The sequence below is a fragment of the Plecotus auritus genome (assembly GCF_963455305.1).
Source record: "Plecotus auritus genome assembly, chromosome: 1".
Lineage (NCBI taxonomy): Eukaryota > Metazoa > Chordata > Mammalia > Chiroptera > Vespertilionidae > Plecotus > Plecotus auritus.
Window position 1 is genome coordinate 117,818,877 of NC_137770.1, and position 15,368 is coordinate 117,834,244.

At 48.9% G+C, this 15,368-nt stretch overlaps 1 protein-coding gene across 1 annotated transcript in view; it reads right to left on the minus strand.

Annotated features, from left to right (window-relative positions):
- The window catches only part of CD276 (CD276 molecule), a 107,487-nt gene extending 92,974 nt beyond the window's left edge, over positions 1-14,513 (minus strand). The window contains exon 1 of the mRNA XM_080642861.1: positions 14,285-14,513. The gene's annotated coding sequence lies outside the window, so the exon portion shown is untranslated. The remainder of the gene's footprint in view (positions 1-14,284) is intronic.
- Positions 14,514-15,368: the final 855 nt, after the last annotated feature.

A 15,368-nucleotide genomic window follows, 5' to 3' on the forward strand; every position in this document is an offset into this window, starting at 1 on the left:
CCCTGTCTATCCCAAACTGTCCTGAAATATCTCTGACAGCTTCTCAGAGATCTTATTTCCAAGTTCACTCAGTGCCAGGGTATGCAATCCCCATGGCAGGAAGACAAATCCCTTTAAAGCAGATTATCACCTCCCCACCTGGGAGGTCCTTCTTCACAGCTTCTGGTCTTTTTTTCACTGACAAACATGCTGAACAAATCTTCTGTCTTCAGTATTTAGTCTTTTGTTGTTGTTGTTGTTCTTACTGTTTTTAATTTAATTTAATTTTCCCCATCACCTTTTATCCCCTCGATGCCGTCTTCCACCTCCACCCCCGGAATCACCACACTGTTGTCCATGTCCATGAGTTCTCTCTCTCTCTCTCTGGTTTTTCATTTTCCTTTCTTTTTGTAATCTTCACCCAAGGAGTGAGGATATTTTCCCATTGATTTTTAGAGCAAGTGGAAGGGAGATGTGAGGAGGGAGAGAGAGAGAGAGAGAGAGAGAGAGAGAGAGAGAGAGAGAGAGAGAGAGAGAGAGAGAGAAACACAAATGAAAGAGAGACACATCAATTGGTCGCCTCCTGCATGGGATCAGGGATCAGACCTGCAACCCAGGTATGTGCTCTTGACCAGGAATCAAACGTGCGACCCTCTAACCACTCTAACCACTGGGCAAAACTGACCAGGGCTCTTATTTTAAAAAAATATATTTTTTATTGATATTTTATTGATTTCAGAGAGGAAGAGAGAGGGAGAGATAGAAACATCAATGATGAGAATCATCCATCAGCTGCCTCCTGCACGCCCCCCATTGGAGATGGAGCCCGCAACCCGGGCATGTGCCCTGACTGAAATTGAACTGCGATCACCTGCCTCCTGCTTCATAGGTTGATGCTTAACCACTGAGCCACACCAGCAGAGCCAGGGCTCTTTTTTTTCTCAATCCCTCCGTTCTCCCATACTGCCCCCACAAACACACTCCAAATGTCTGCCTAATCATAAGTCAGTCACTAGTCTTGATACTCTTACTCTGCTTCACAGCCTCTCTCCTATTCTAGATTTACTCCTTCTGATAGCAGGGCCACTTTCCTGCAGGGAACCCAGTCAATCTAATGCTAGTGGGGTTTGGCCAGTGAGCCTAGCCACACCCAATCAGAGACTTCCCAGCATCTTAGGGAATTATCAGAAAAGACTCTTTCTTGCTGAGGTTGTTAAGAAGGAGGATGTGCAATGAGTCTATCAGCTACCAACAATATAAAAAATTGACTCAAACAAACAGGGGCAGAGTTGAAAGCTAGAGGGATATAGAGCCCTGAAAATATCATTTAAGCTCCTATACCTGATGCAAGCTGCACACCTAGACTACCCAGGAACTTGAGCTAATCTTTTTTCTTTTTTTCTTAAGCCAGTTTGAATTAAGTTCTATTACCTGCAACTGAAGAAGTCCTTGAATATACATTCACTTATGTATCCAGTAATTTTTTTAACTATTCACTGAGTGCCTGTTAGGCAGACACTGGGAACAGAGAAATGATTAAACTGTGTGTCTGTCCTCAAGGAGCCTGCATTCCAATAGGAAAGGTGGACAAGTACACTCATCACTGCAGCCAGTGTACTGTACTCCTTAACATGCAGTGTAAGCCACTTAGAGGCACCTTAGATACTTGGTAATCCCAACACTGAGCCCTGAGATTGACACGAAGCTACCAGGTAGAGGGAAAAAGGCCATTCCAGACAGAGAGAGAAACCTGTGCAAGGGCACTAAGATAGGAAGCAGCATGGCAAGCTGGAGGAATTGCAAGCACTTCAGAATGGGCTGACATGAATTGCAAGGTGCTGATCACAAAATGGGGAGAAGCTAAAAGGAAGTCAGGGGCCAGAAAGGAAGTTTTGTTTGGACTTTGGAGGTGATACGGAAGAGTCTGAAGCACAGGAGTAACATTGTTATAGGTAGGCTCAATCTTGATTAACTGATTAATATGTAACATCACCTTTGTTGAGGAGTTTTAAATTCGAAAGGAAGATATATAAAAGGGCAACAATTTACTCAAAATAATGAGTTAATGGTGGACTTCAGGGAATTAAATAATTTTTTTCGAGATTGTACCCTTCTGAAGCTGCTCAAAACACTTCACTTCACCTGTATGTAAACCCACTACTGGTCTTGGATGTAGGATCAAGTCATATTATATTTGTACTAGAGGCCCGGTGCATGAAATTTGTGCACGGGGGGAAGGGTGTCCCTCAGCCTGGCCTGCACCCTCTTCAATCCGGAACCCTTCGGGGGATGTCTGACTGCCAGTTTAGGCCCGATCCTGCAGGGACAGTCGCAGGATCCATCCAGGACTACTACTCACCTGCCTGCCTGCCTAATGCCCCCAACTGCCCTCCTCTGCCAGCCTGGTCCCCCCCAACTGCCCTCCCCTGCCAGCCTGATCTCGCCCCCAACTGCCCTCCCCTGCAGGCCTGGTCACCCCCAACTGCCCTCTTCTGTAAGCCAGTTTGCCCCCAACTGCCCTCTCCTGCTGGCCTGGTCACCCCCAACTGCCCTCCCCTGCCGGCCTGATCTCACCCCCAACTGCCCTCCCCTGCTGGCCTGATCGCCCCTAACTGCTCTCCCCTGCTGGCCTGATCGCCCCTAACTGCCTCTGCCTTGGTGCCCATCACAATGGCTTTGTCTGGAAGGAAGTCAGACATCTGGAAGATGTCTGGTCGACCTGGTCTAATGAGCACATTACCCTTTTATTAGTGTAGATGATTATTCGCTCAACAATCGTGGACTTATTTCCATATTAGTATGCCTTCTTTTGAAAAAAAGTGTGTAGACCTACTACTGGTCCTGGATGTAGAATCTTTGCAGGGGTCAGCAAAGATCCAGATAGAAAATATTTTAAGTTTTGTAGGCCATCCAGTATCCTGCTGTGGCAAGAGAGCAGTTGTAGATAATGTATAATGGGACAAAATAGTTCTGTTCCAATAGAACTTTATGGACACTCATATCTGAATTGAATATAATTTTCATGAATCACATGATTTTTTCCAACCATTAGAAATGTAAAAACCATTCTTAGCTGTGGCTATACAAAAACAAGCAACAAAAGATTTGGCCCACGGGCCATAGTTTTAGAAACTAGTTTAGCATCACTGCACAAAGATACCCAAGTAGCAGCAAAAGTGGGAAACAATGGGGAACTGATACATTAACTATGGCCAATCTAGATAATGGAATAGCATACAGCTTTTCAAAAGAAGGCATACTAATATGGAAATAAGTCCATGACATACTAGTATTGTTGAGTTAACAACCATCCTATCTAATAAAAGAATGATATGCAAATTAACTGTCACTCCAACACACATATGGCTGCCCCCATGTGGACACACGATGGCTGCCACAAGATAGCCTGCAGGAGAGGACAGTTGTGGGTGATCAGGCCAGCAGGAGAGGGCAGTTAGGGGTGACCAGGCCAGCAGAGGAGGGCAGTTGGGGGCGATCAGGCCTGCAGGGGAGGACAGTTTGGGGGGACCAGGCCTGCAGGGGAGGGCAGTTGGAGGGGGGTGACCAGGCCTGCAGGGGAGGGCAGTTGGGGGGGACCAGGCTGGCAGAGGAGGGCAGTTAGGGGCAGTCCGGCTGGCAGGGGAACAGTTAGGCATCAATCAGGCTGGCAGGGGAGTGGTTAGGGGGTGATCAGGCTGGCAGGCAGAAATAGTTAGGGGCAATCAGGCAGGCGGGTAAGCGAGCCGTTGGGAGCCAGCAGTCCTGGATTGTGAGAGGGATGTCCGACTGCCCGTTTAGTCGATGTTTTAGGGATGTTTGATGGGCAGTCGGACATCCCTCGAGGAGTCCCAGATTGGAGAGGGTGCAGGCTGGGCTGAGGGACACACACACACACACACACACACACACACCCTGTGCACGAATTTCGTGCACCAGGTCTCTAGTACAAATATAATGTGATCTCATTTCTGTATTAACAAAATGTCTTATGGTCTCAGACCTAGTCACCTAATCTCTATCATTGCAGGCCCTTCCTTCTCCAGCACTTTCTTGTACCTTCTAGGCTCTCTCTTCAACTTTCTATTATTTTCCGCCTAGACCAGTGGTCGGCAAACTCATTAGTCAACAGAGCCAAATATCAACAGTACAACGATTGAAATTTCTTTTGAGAGCCAAATTTTTTAAACTTAAACTTCCTCTAATGCCACTTCTTCAAAATAGACTCGCCCAGGCCATGGTATTTTATAGAAGAGCCACACTCAAGGGGCCAAAGAGCCGCATGTGGCTCGCGAGCCGCAGTTTGCCAACCACGGGCCTAGACGATTTTATCCACTCTAATGCCTTTAAATATCATTTATATACTGGCAACTCCTGAATTTACTTCTTCAGTCTGCACCTTTCATCTGAGTTCCAAACTTAAACTGCTTCCTAATGTCTGTACAGGCATCTCCCTCTTCACATGTCCCTCTTCAAACTCTTGATTTCTTCCCCAAACCTGTCTTCCCCAGCCCTTTACGCTTGATAAAGGCACTACTCTCCCATCCTCTGTTCAAGCCAGAAACCTGAGTTTCTCTCACCTCTATAGTCCATCACAAAGAACAAGCATCCCAGTACATATATATATATATATATATATATATATATATATATAGCCTTTATATATATATAAAGCCTAAGCGACCATTGCAACCAAACAGACAATCAAACAGGCTGCGTGGGGCAACTAGGCTGGCAGGCTGCTTGGGGCGACCAGGCCTGCAGGGGGGGAGTTAGGGGTGACCAGGCTGGCGGGGGGGTGGGCAGTAAGGGGCGACCAAATGACTGAGCAGCAGGCTGCGTGGGACAACCAGGCCGGCAGAGGGGTTAGTGAGGGGCGACCAAACAACCGAGTAGTAGGCTGCATGGGGCGACAAGGCCAGCAGGGCGGTTAGTGAGGGGCGACCAAACAACTGAGCAGCAGGCTACATGGGGTGACCAGGCCCACAGCGGGGCAACCGGGCCGGCAGTGGGGGGGGGGGGACAGTGAGGGGCGACCAGACTGGCAAGGGCGGCAGTAAGGGGTGACCAGGCTGATGGGGGGAGGGGCAGTTAGGGGCAACCAGGCCGGCAGGTGGGGGCCAGTTAGGGGTGATCAGGCAAGCAGGCAGGTGAGCAGTTAGGAGCCAGTAGTCCAACTGCTGGTTTAGGCCCAATCCTGGAGGGGTCCCGGATTGGAGAGGGTGCAGGCTGGGCTGAGGGGACCCCCTCCCTCACATGCACAATTTTCGTGCACCGGGCCTCTAATATATACACTGAGTAGCCAGATTATTATGATCTCTGAATGCATAATAATCTGGCCACTCAGTGTATATATATATTATTAGAGGCCCGGTGCATGAATTCATGCTTGGGTGGGGTCCAGCCAGCCTGGCCAGGGGGAGGGGACATGGGCAGTTGGCCGGCCTGCCTGCTGGTCGAACTCCTGGTTGAGGGGACAATTTGCATATTAGCCTTTTATTATATAGGCTATACACTGAGTGGCCAGATTATTATGCATTCAGAGATCATAATAATCTGGCCACTCAGTGTATATATATATATTAGGGATCTGCAAACTACAGCAGCTTGAGTACCAAATCTAACCCACCACCTGCTTTTATTCAGCTCACCAGTTAAGAAAGGTTTTCCCTTTTTAAATGGCTGGGGAAAATCAAAAGAAAAAGATTATTTTGTGATACAAGGAAATTATATGAAATTCAAATTTCAGTGTCTATAAATAAAGTTTCATTGGCACACAGCCACACTTCATTCATTTGCACATTGTCTGTGGCTGCTTGTACACTACAACAGCAGAACAAATAATAGCAATTGGCCTCAAATATTTACTTTCTGCCCCTTTGCAGAAAAGGTTTGCTGGCCTGATATATCTTTACTCTATCTCTTCCACCTCTGCTTCTCTCTCCAGTCTGCCAAATCACCTTCAACTCTTGCCTGCATAACCACAGAAGTCTGTTCACCAGTCTCCCCACTTTATCCCTTGTCCCCCACCCACTTCTATACTCCAATCTATAATCTATACTCTACACAGCAGCCAGAAGAACTGCTATGAAAACTCAAATTGCATCATATCATCCCAAGACTGTTCCTCTTACTTGGAATAAGATCCAAGCTCCTCCATGGCACTACCTGGCTGGGCTTCATCCCCCAAGACTGGCCACCCCCGACAGTGGGCCTTTCAGTTCCCTTTCAACTCTCTCTATCCTGAGATTCATCTTGGCAGAAAGGTTGGATCAGAGGTCCGCCACTCTAAGGTAGTCCCTGTCATTCATTGCCCAGTTTGTTTTCTTCTCATCATACCGGAAGTTCTCTGAGCAGGAAACGCATCTGCTTTATTTACTATTGTATTCTTAATTCTAGCAAAAGCTTGGGAATAATAAGAGGTCAGTGCATTGTACAGTGAATGAATGAATGTTTAGGTGGACAGAGGGATGGGTGGATGGATGGATGGATGGATGCTTGTATATGGGAAAAGGGTCTAGAACCCTGATAGGGAACCCAACCTGGGGTGTGGGAGTCTACAACTATTTTCTAGTTGATACATTTCTGTAACTTTGACAATGAGAATGTAATTATTTTACACTTAACCAAAGAAAAGAGCAACATTGAAGAGTTATGTCGATTTTAGACCAGGCTCCATTACTCACTGCTAGGTTTGAGTGAACCCATTGTGTCTCTGGATCTTCATCTCCTCAACCCTCAAAAGAGGGTCCATGCTGCAACAACATGATGGGCTGGCCTAGCTACAAGGGTCTTCATGGAAGAAGTGAGCTCTGGTATTTCAGAAGATGACTTTGGAGTCAGAGGTAGAGTTTCAAATCCAGATTCGTTACTTCCTAGTCATGTGACTTTGGGAACCCATACTCTCTAAACCTCAGTTTGCTCATTTGTAAAATAGGGATTATAAACTCTACCATTTTAGGGTGATTGTAGGACTGAATTAAGCAGAATTATCTAAACCTACCTAGTTAATATAGGTGCTCTATGAATGGGAAGAGGCTTCGGGAGGGGGCAGTCTCTGGAGTTCCCTGGAAACAGCTCCATGTTGACCTTCCCTTTTTATGATAATCTGAGTCAGTTTAGAACTGCTCCAAACCCCATGATCCCACCCAAGAGAAGAAATCAATTCTTCCTCTCAAAGTGATTTCTGTGTGAGTCTGGGCAGCAGTGTGTCATCAGGACCAGCCCGGCAGAAGTGGCAGCAAGGTTTTCTTGGCATCCTCCACCTACTTCCCTCCTGGCTTTAGGAAGAACAAAGAAGAGAGGAGACTAGGACAGAGGAGAACCCTTGGCCTTTCCAAGCCACACCATCCCCACCCAGCATCCTCTCCACACTGAAATCAGGGAATCAGAATGGGAGGAGGCAAAATCAGAGAGAACCCAGCCCATCTCTGTGGGTCCGAGAGCATGAAGAGACTTTTACTGCAGCAGCTGGTCTGCCTTTCACACCCTCTTCTGGCTAGGATAGTGATTTTCAACCAGTATACTACAAAAGTTTTTTAAACATGTAATACCTCACTATTTAGGCAGAGGCACTGACCTCTTTTCCCTTAGATTGTCAAATAAAAAATGACAACAACCAACACAACAGTAGTTAACCAGTGTGAATGAATAAAAATTATACCAATTTTTTTTCAGATTGGCCAAAATATATTTTTTGGTGTGCCACAGAATTTTAGTAATTACTTTTATGTGTGTATGAGATGAAAAAGGTTGAAAATCGCTTGGCTAGGGGGCCACCCCAACATGAGTTTGCATCTTCTAGGGCTCAACATCATTTGAAAAGGCAGTGTGACACTATCTCAGAAGTTGAAGTGTGTGCAGAGGCCATGCACACACATGGAGGCACATATATGTGTGTGCGCATGCACACACATACACACATACACACATCATTGGAGGTACAGAACCCTGAGGTAAAGCTACACTGAACTCAGAAGAGGTCTACCCAGAAGAAGGGATGGGAACAAGGGGAAGGGAGAGAGAAAGGAAAGAGATGAGGGATTGCAAGATCAAATTAGAGCAGGGCTCCTGGCAGGCTGCAGCACACATGCCTCCATTCAACCTCTGTTGTGTCCTGCTAGGTGCCCGCCTTCATGTGTCTGGAAATCCCATCCCTTCCAGAAGACTTTCCAGACTTCACTCAGGAAGTACCCATTTTCTCCAGTTGTGTTCTGTCTAAATGCCTCCCTACTTCTAAATTCTTTAAGTTTCTATCCTGAAAGAAGCTCATTCTAGTAGAACAACTCTGCTGACCCCTGTTCACCTAAGCATCAGCCCTCTTGCTCTCCAGGGATTCCCCCTCAGGAGTGTAGCTGGCTCCTTTAGTCCTCAGAGCTTGAAGGCCTCTTGGAATTCACCTGGTTCAGTGTCCACCTCCATGCCCATTGTACAGATAAGAATCTAAGGCCACAGAAAGAGGGCAGGCTGCCCAAGGGCCCAGGCTGAGTCATCAGTCACCATTAGAAGTGACTAAGAGCTCTCAAGTGTCACCAGGACTTGATTCCTCATCTGTTAAATGGACTTAACAGGCTGCCTTGTCTGCCTCAGGGTACAGCTTGGGCTCAGACACAGGCAGGCCTGAGTTTAAATTCTGACTCAGAAGGCTTGCTAGACACATAACCAGGTATAAATGACTTAACCTCTTTGAGAACCAATTCCACATCTCTAAAACAGGGTAACAATTCTTACTCCACAGCTATCCTAATAATAAAAGCCCAGGGTTGTAACTTGTAACAACCGATCACGACCAAAGGCTGACCAACCAGAAGTCAGTACTGGGTTGCCGTGGCGACCTTCACAGCCGCTGCCATATGCTGTGGGGCTGCCACATGCTGTGGGCTCCACTGGTCGGCTCCCTCCAGCCCATAGGAGGCTGGCAAGCTGCAGCTGGTGGAAAGCAGTGAGCCCAGGCCGAGCCGCCCTGCGATCACGGGGAGAACAGGCCAGGCCCAGCCGCCCCGTGAACAGGCCAGGCCCAGCTGCCCCGCGATCATGGGGCAAACAGGCCAGGCCCAGCCTGGCCATGCTGCCCCGCAATCCCAGGAGAAGAAGCCGCTCCTCTGACCAACCTGCACTAGGGACCTGTTCGGGCGCGTGGTGTGGAGTCCAGGGCCTCTAGCCTGCAGCCACGGGAAGTCTCCCTCTCCCCAGAGTTAGGAGCACCAGCCCAGGTCTACCCAGCGGCCTGGTCCTGACTGCGGGGTGAGTTCCTGCAGGCTGGGGTTTGATCCCCACGCATTAGTAGTAGGAGACCAGTGCCTTTGTTATTGCTGTGTGTCCAGATTTTAATTGGACAAATGCCCGGTGTCCCGGGCGCCAGCTTAGTAAAATCTTTTAGGAGGAGAATTCTGTCTGGGTTTCCTCAAATTCCCTCAGCCCCTACTCACCCCTCTGTAAAGGCGCAAAACAAGTGAGGCCCCTTAAATATAAATCAGAGCTCTCAGCAACGGTGGGCCTCTCTCATCACAGTCATTAGGACTGGATGGCATTTGAGTATTTATCTAGGCACCATGACAGAGAAAGACAAGCTCAAGTCATGATCTCTGCCCTTAAAAAATTCACAATCTTATTAGAGCGAGTGGATGATGAAAGTGCAGTAATAACAACAGAATGTAAGGCAACAATACAGAGAGGAACAGAAGCAATTGCTAGGATGATTTTCCAATAATTAGTACAAAGAGTATGTGCTGTGAATTAAATAAAAAAAAATATGTGTGGAAGTAGCTGCTTCATGAGTATGGCATCCCTTCCTATTTTAAAGGAAGCTGAGTTTCATGTGAACTGTGTACTATGCCATGATATCTGAGGCACAGGACAAGGGAGGCCCTAAGTGTACTATGCTTTGATATTTGAGTCATTCTTTATTGTTCAATGTAATTTATTTCTGTACACCTCAGTTTTGTAATAGTTAAATTACTAGAATAATACATCTTGCTATAAAATATTACTAGAAGATCAAATAATCAGGTGATATTTATTGTTATTTTCTATAAATGAACACAATCTCTGGTATTCTAAAGTGATAGATATTATAGAAATATTCAGATAGGGAGACGTACAGGCTTGATTACAAGTGAGGCTTACTATCACAACTCAAATTTATTGCTTAAAAAAAAGCAGGGAGCCAATTAGAAACTGAACCAAATATAAGCCCTTGAAGGGCAAATGTAAATTGGATAAGCTTTGCTATTACAAGAACAAGAAGAAAAAATTCAGATGCAAGAATGAAAACCACCTTGCATCCACTCTAAGTAGCTGTTAAAGAAAAAGAATGATATACTATGAAAATACTTAATACAGATTGTAAAGACATTTGTTCAAAGAGGATTTCCTAGAGTAGGTGATATTTCAGTTAATTTTTTTAAATGTGAAGAGGTTAGCTAGATAAGAAAAAGATGTAGGGGTCCCGAATTGCAGAGGGTGCAGGTGGGGCTGAGGGACACGCCCCCCCCCCCCCCCGCCATGCACGAATGTCGTGCACCGGGCCTCTAGTCTATATATATAAAAGCCTAAGCGACCAAATGACTGAACGACTGAACAACCAGCCAACTGGTTGCTATGATGTGCACTGACCACCAGGGGGCAGACACTCAATGCAAGAGCTGCCCCCTGGAGGTCAGTGCGCTCCCACAGCCAACCTCCCATGGCCGGCCAACCTCCCGCAGTCCCTACCCCAGCTGGCTGCGCCCCCCATTGGCCCCAATCAGAAGGAAGGGGGGCTGGCCAGCCAACCTCCCACGGTCCCTCCCCCTGTCCAGCCAACCTCCCACAGTCCCTCCCCCCAGCCAGCCTCTCCCCCCTCGATTGGCCCCAATTGCTGGCCAGGCCGAGGGACCCCACCCATGCACGAATTCGTGCACCGGGCCTCTAGTTATGAGAATAAAATAAGACAATATACAGAAAAGACTTAGGAAAGTACCTAGCACCCAAACAGTGGTAACAATTATTACTATTATTGTTATCACTGCCATGGTCATGGGGACTAGGCCTCCTGGGCCCCTCTGCACTGAGCCTCCTCTTTCCCTCCCACCCTGCATTGCCCAGCCAATAATCCTCTCTGTTGAGCTATACATCCAGGTCCCTGGGACCATTACTCCTCCTATGATACCCTTTCCACCTAGAACCCCCACCAGCACCCCAGCTCCAAAGCAGAAAATGCATAATTCAGCTCCATCCCTGTGTCTGGCTCACCCCTAGCAGTCCTCTCCCCCTTCCTCCTTCCAAAAGCTAGGTCAAGCACCACACATCATAGGCTCCAGCCCCTACTGCTGCCATGTCCCCCAATATAGGGCCTCTCCCCCAAGCACAAATTTCAGTGTCTCCCCTGAGGAGTTCCAGTTCCTCAGAGTCTATGCTGACTTTAGGGTGACCTAGGAGCCCTGCCTCCCTGACGATGTATCTTTCCCTGCTCCAAGGCTCCCAACAAAAAATGCTTCTCGTCCCCACTCCCAGATTTCCCTCCAACATATTCTCTCTAGGCCTCAGGAAGGCCAAAAGGCATAGGGGTGTGGAGGAGGCAGAGTACTGGTCAGAACCAGAGGGTATAGAAGTGTTTCCTGGAGGTATGGTTGTGCTAATGATACCCTACCTCATAGGACTGTTATGGTGATTAAATGAAATGATATTTATTGAGCATACAGCACAGCTCCACCTCCAACCTGAAAATCCAATGTTCTTATCTGGAACTTCATATTGCAGGTGAGGCAGATTGGGGATGGCAAGTGATGGAGGGTTGCATAACAGCCCTCTTCCAGATGTTTTTGTTCCATTCTGAGCCAACAGGTCCAGGCTGTTCCTTCCCTCTTTTGCTGGTGGACCTCCCTGTCACTCCTGTCCTGGCAGGGTGTAGGAAAGGGATAGCAATGAGAAGTTGCCACCCACTCAGAGGATAAGCACATGGGCAATAACATCATCCTGCCTGCCTTTTTTCTCTTTTGCTTGACCCCATGACTCAGGGTCACAGGCTCAGGCCCTATGTAGTCATAAACTTGGAGGCTGTTTGGACCTAAGTCATTTTCTTCACCCAGCCCAAACCATGTCAGCAACAGGCCAGCAACAGGCCAGATGCCTGTGTCACAACACTTTCTAGGAGTCTCTCTAGGTGCTGTGGAGTCCCAACTCATGGCTCTATGATCCCATTGTGTCTCTAACCCCAAACAGTAATGTCCAGGTCATTGCAAAACCCAAATCCTACTCCAAAGAATGAAGATTGTGACTCTGGAGAAGACCACAGTTTAAGGATGTGAGAATTCCCACATGAAGACTCAGAAGTCAACTTCACCAGTAATAAGGACACAATCTCCTCAAAACAGACAACACTTCTCTAACTGTCCTTTCCACAAACATTCAAGCACCCAGATGCCAGGCATCTGAGCTTCCCAGACATCCAGCCACCTGCTCCATTAGGTGAAGAGGACCAGGGACAGGAAGGAAAGTGGTCCTCAATTGTGGCACCCTTCTCATTGCATTGACACCGGCTGCTCACCTCTAACAAGCTGGATGTCTGATTTCTTGGAACGCAGGCATCTGAAGTAAATTGGAAAGCTCAGAGCAGGCAGGCAGGAGAAACTACCAATGAGGTCATTGAAGAGAGAAAAGAACTCCAAAGATCAGCCATGGGACCAATAAAAGCATCGCTGAAGCCACTAAATGAAAAGATTACTCCAAGAGGCCCCTTGTCTTATGATCCCTGAGTGCAAACACTAATGCTCACAGTGCTGACCTGAAGTCATGAAGAAAAATGAGTGTCCTGATGTCAGATTGTGCTGTACATAATGTAGCGAGAAAGATTTCCATGCTCAACAGTTAACAGAAGTGGTAGTGCTTAAGCTGGGAAACTTCAGATGTCAGGGAAATGTACTCACCCAAAGTAGTCCAATCAGACTCCACAGCCCCACAGCCCTCACCTTTCCCTGCCGCTGAGATCAGACTGACCCACCCACATGTTTAAACTTCAATTTCAAGTTTAGACTTCAATTTCCCTCAGCCTCCAAAACCACCCAAACTATAAGGAGGGTGGCACAGCATCAGATTTCCTAGGAATGTCTGGGAGGCCAGAAGGGATTAGCCAGGAGCTGAACTAAATAAAGAACTCTCTTAAAGACAGGTGCTTCATTAAGCTCACTGCTCAAGATGCCTGTAAGGAAAGGACCCAGGGCCTTAAATAAATGACAAAATCAGACTCATTTACAATTATCCACATCCCATTTTAAGGTAATTTTTCTCAATTAGGTCAATCACCCCTCCCCCCCCCCCCCCCGCCTCAATTTTTTTGCTTTACTATTTGCTTGACGTTTTCTCTCAATGACAGACCTGTCACCCACCACACATTTCTTATTAGGGCAGGTTGCCCTTTGAAATAAATCCCCTTTTCTTGCAGTTCACTACCTTAGGCCCCCAAACCTGTCAATTCCCTGGCTGAACAGCAAGTGAGGGTCTTGGGACCTGGAATTCATGGGACCTGGAATTCAATCCCCTCCCCTCTAGTTTTCCCCTGCCCTGGTCCCTACCTTACCTTCCCTCCACCCAACCTCACCTACCATCTCCCTGAGACTTCCCAAGCCCAAACCACCCCAACACCCCTGTGCTTTCCTTTTCTTTGGTGTCCTGTCTCTTCCCTCCCCCTATACCTATTCTCCCCTTCACTCAGGCCAGCTGTCCCTACCTGTTCTCAGAATCTGTCCCCCTCAGGCCCACTGCCGCCTGAATGGAAGTTCTCCCATCATCCATTCCTTCATCCTTCCAGCTCAAACAGGGTGGACCCTAAGCACTCCCCCTTCCCTCCCAGGCAGCTCCCCTCCTCAAACTCTGGTCAGGAAGTTTTCCTCCGCAGGGTGCAGTGGACTGCTATCCTCCTGGCTCCAGCTAGCTGGTTAAGCTGTTCAAAGTCACCAACACAGTGACAGATCTGCCTACTGCCCCATGCACACCCGGGACTTCCGCAATCAGGACTACCCACCCACCCTCCTCCAGCGGCGGCGGCAGGCGGAGGACAGGTCGCACAGTGCCCCAGCCCCCCCGGGCCAAAGGGAGGGGGAGGCCAGGTGGAGGCCGGGTAGGGATCGAGCCACCCCCAGAGGCCCCTGGGCCCGGGGGTCGGTGATGACGCTGGTTCTGGTGCTCATCATGCGAAGGCCAGGCCGGGACCGGCGAGAAGGCCGGTGGAAGCGCCCTGAGAGGGGGACGCCCCACTGGCCGCTCCAGCGGCCCTGCAGCAGGCACAGGCCGCAGACAAAGGCCGCTGTGTCCGCGCCACGCAAGCACTCACCGCGCCGCGCCCACTCCCGGGATCCCGGGCTCAGCGGGGCTGGAGCTGCGGAGTCGCCGCCACCGGAGGCCGGACCGAATGGGAATCGGGGGGCGGCCCGGGAGCCTGAGGGGCGGGGCGGGACGGGCTGGAGGAAGCCGTGGGCCCGGAAAGGCGGCGGGTGCGCCCAGAGACCGGATTGGCCCCGGGGCGGGGGTTTGGAGCAAAGGCCTGAGACCGCCCGCTGTTCAGGGCGCGGGGTTTGGACCCCGCCCCTAAACCCAATCCAGACCACGTGAGGAGACCGGTCGCCCTGGGAAGGGAGCGCAGGTCTAATCTCTACCCCTTTCCCCGCCCCCCCACCCCGTCCCTCACCCTCCCCTGTTTCCACAATCCCAAACTGCAAAGTTTATTTTCTGTGAGGGAGACAGGTGACTAGTCACTGAACCCCCTTTCTACCCCTCTCAACAACTGGCAGCTGAGTGGGAGCTCAGGTCGTGCTGTCCGACCCTAGACTGGTTCGAGGCCTGGAAAGGGTTAACTCGACTGCGAGGAATTAAGAACTGCTCTATAAATACAGCGTCGTGGGCGCCTGAGCCAACCGCAGGGTAATTTCCAAGGAGCTGGTTTTCCTCTTTTCCTCCCCCCCCCCCCGCCGCAAGCCAGGAGCTGGCCAGACCAGGCTGGCTCCAATAGAGGGAAGCAGCTCTGACACCCAAGGCCTTGGGCTCTGTCCTTAAAAGACCCAGCTCCAGCCTGAGAGGAAATGGAGTCCAGACTCTGCCTTGGCCCATCCCTTCCTGCATCTATTCTGTGACCTTTTCTTCAATAGTTACAAACAGTAACAGCTACAGTGTAACAGGATTCTGTGGGCCAGGGTCTTTCCATGCTGGGCCTCTTGGGATCCTCACAACAGTCCATCAGATAATATTATCCCTGTTTTACAGATGCAAAAACTGAGTCTCTCACACTGTGCTTTTGCCAGACCTACCACCAAGTGGCGGTAGATGTATCCCAGGACTTAAGAAATATGCATGAACACGTGCATCTCTGCATGTCAGCCACTGTTTTAAAGCTCTGTACCATTTTATCTCTTTTCATCTTC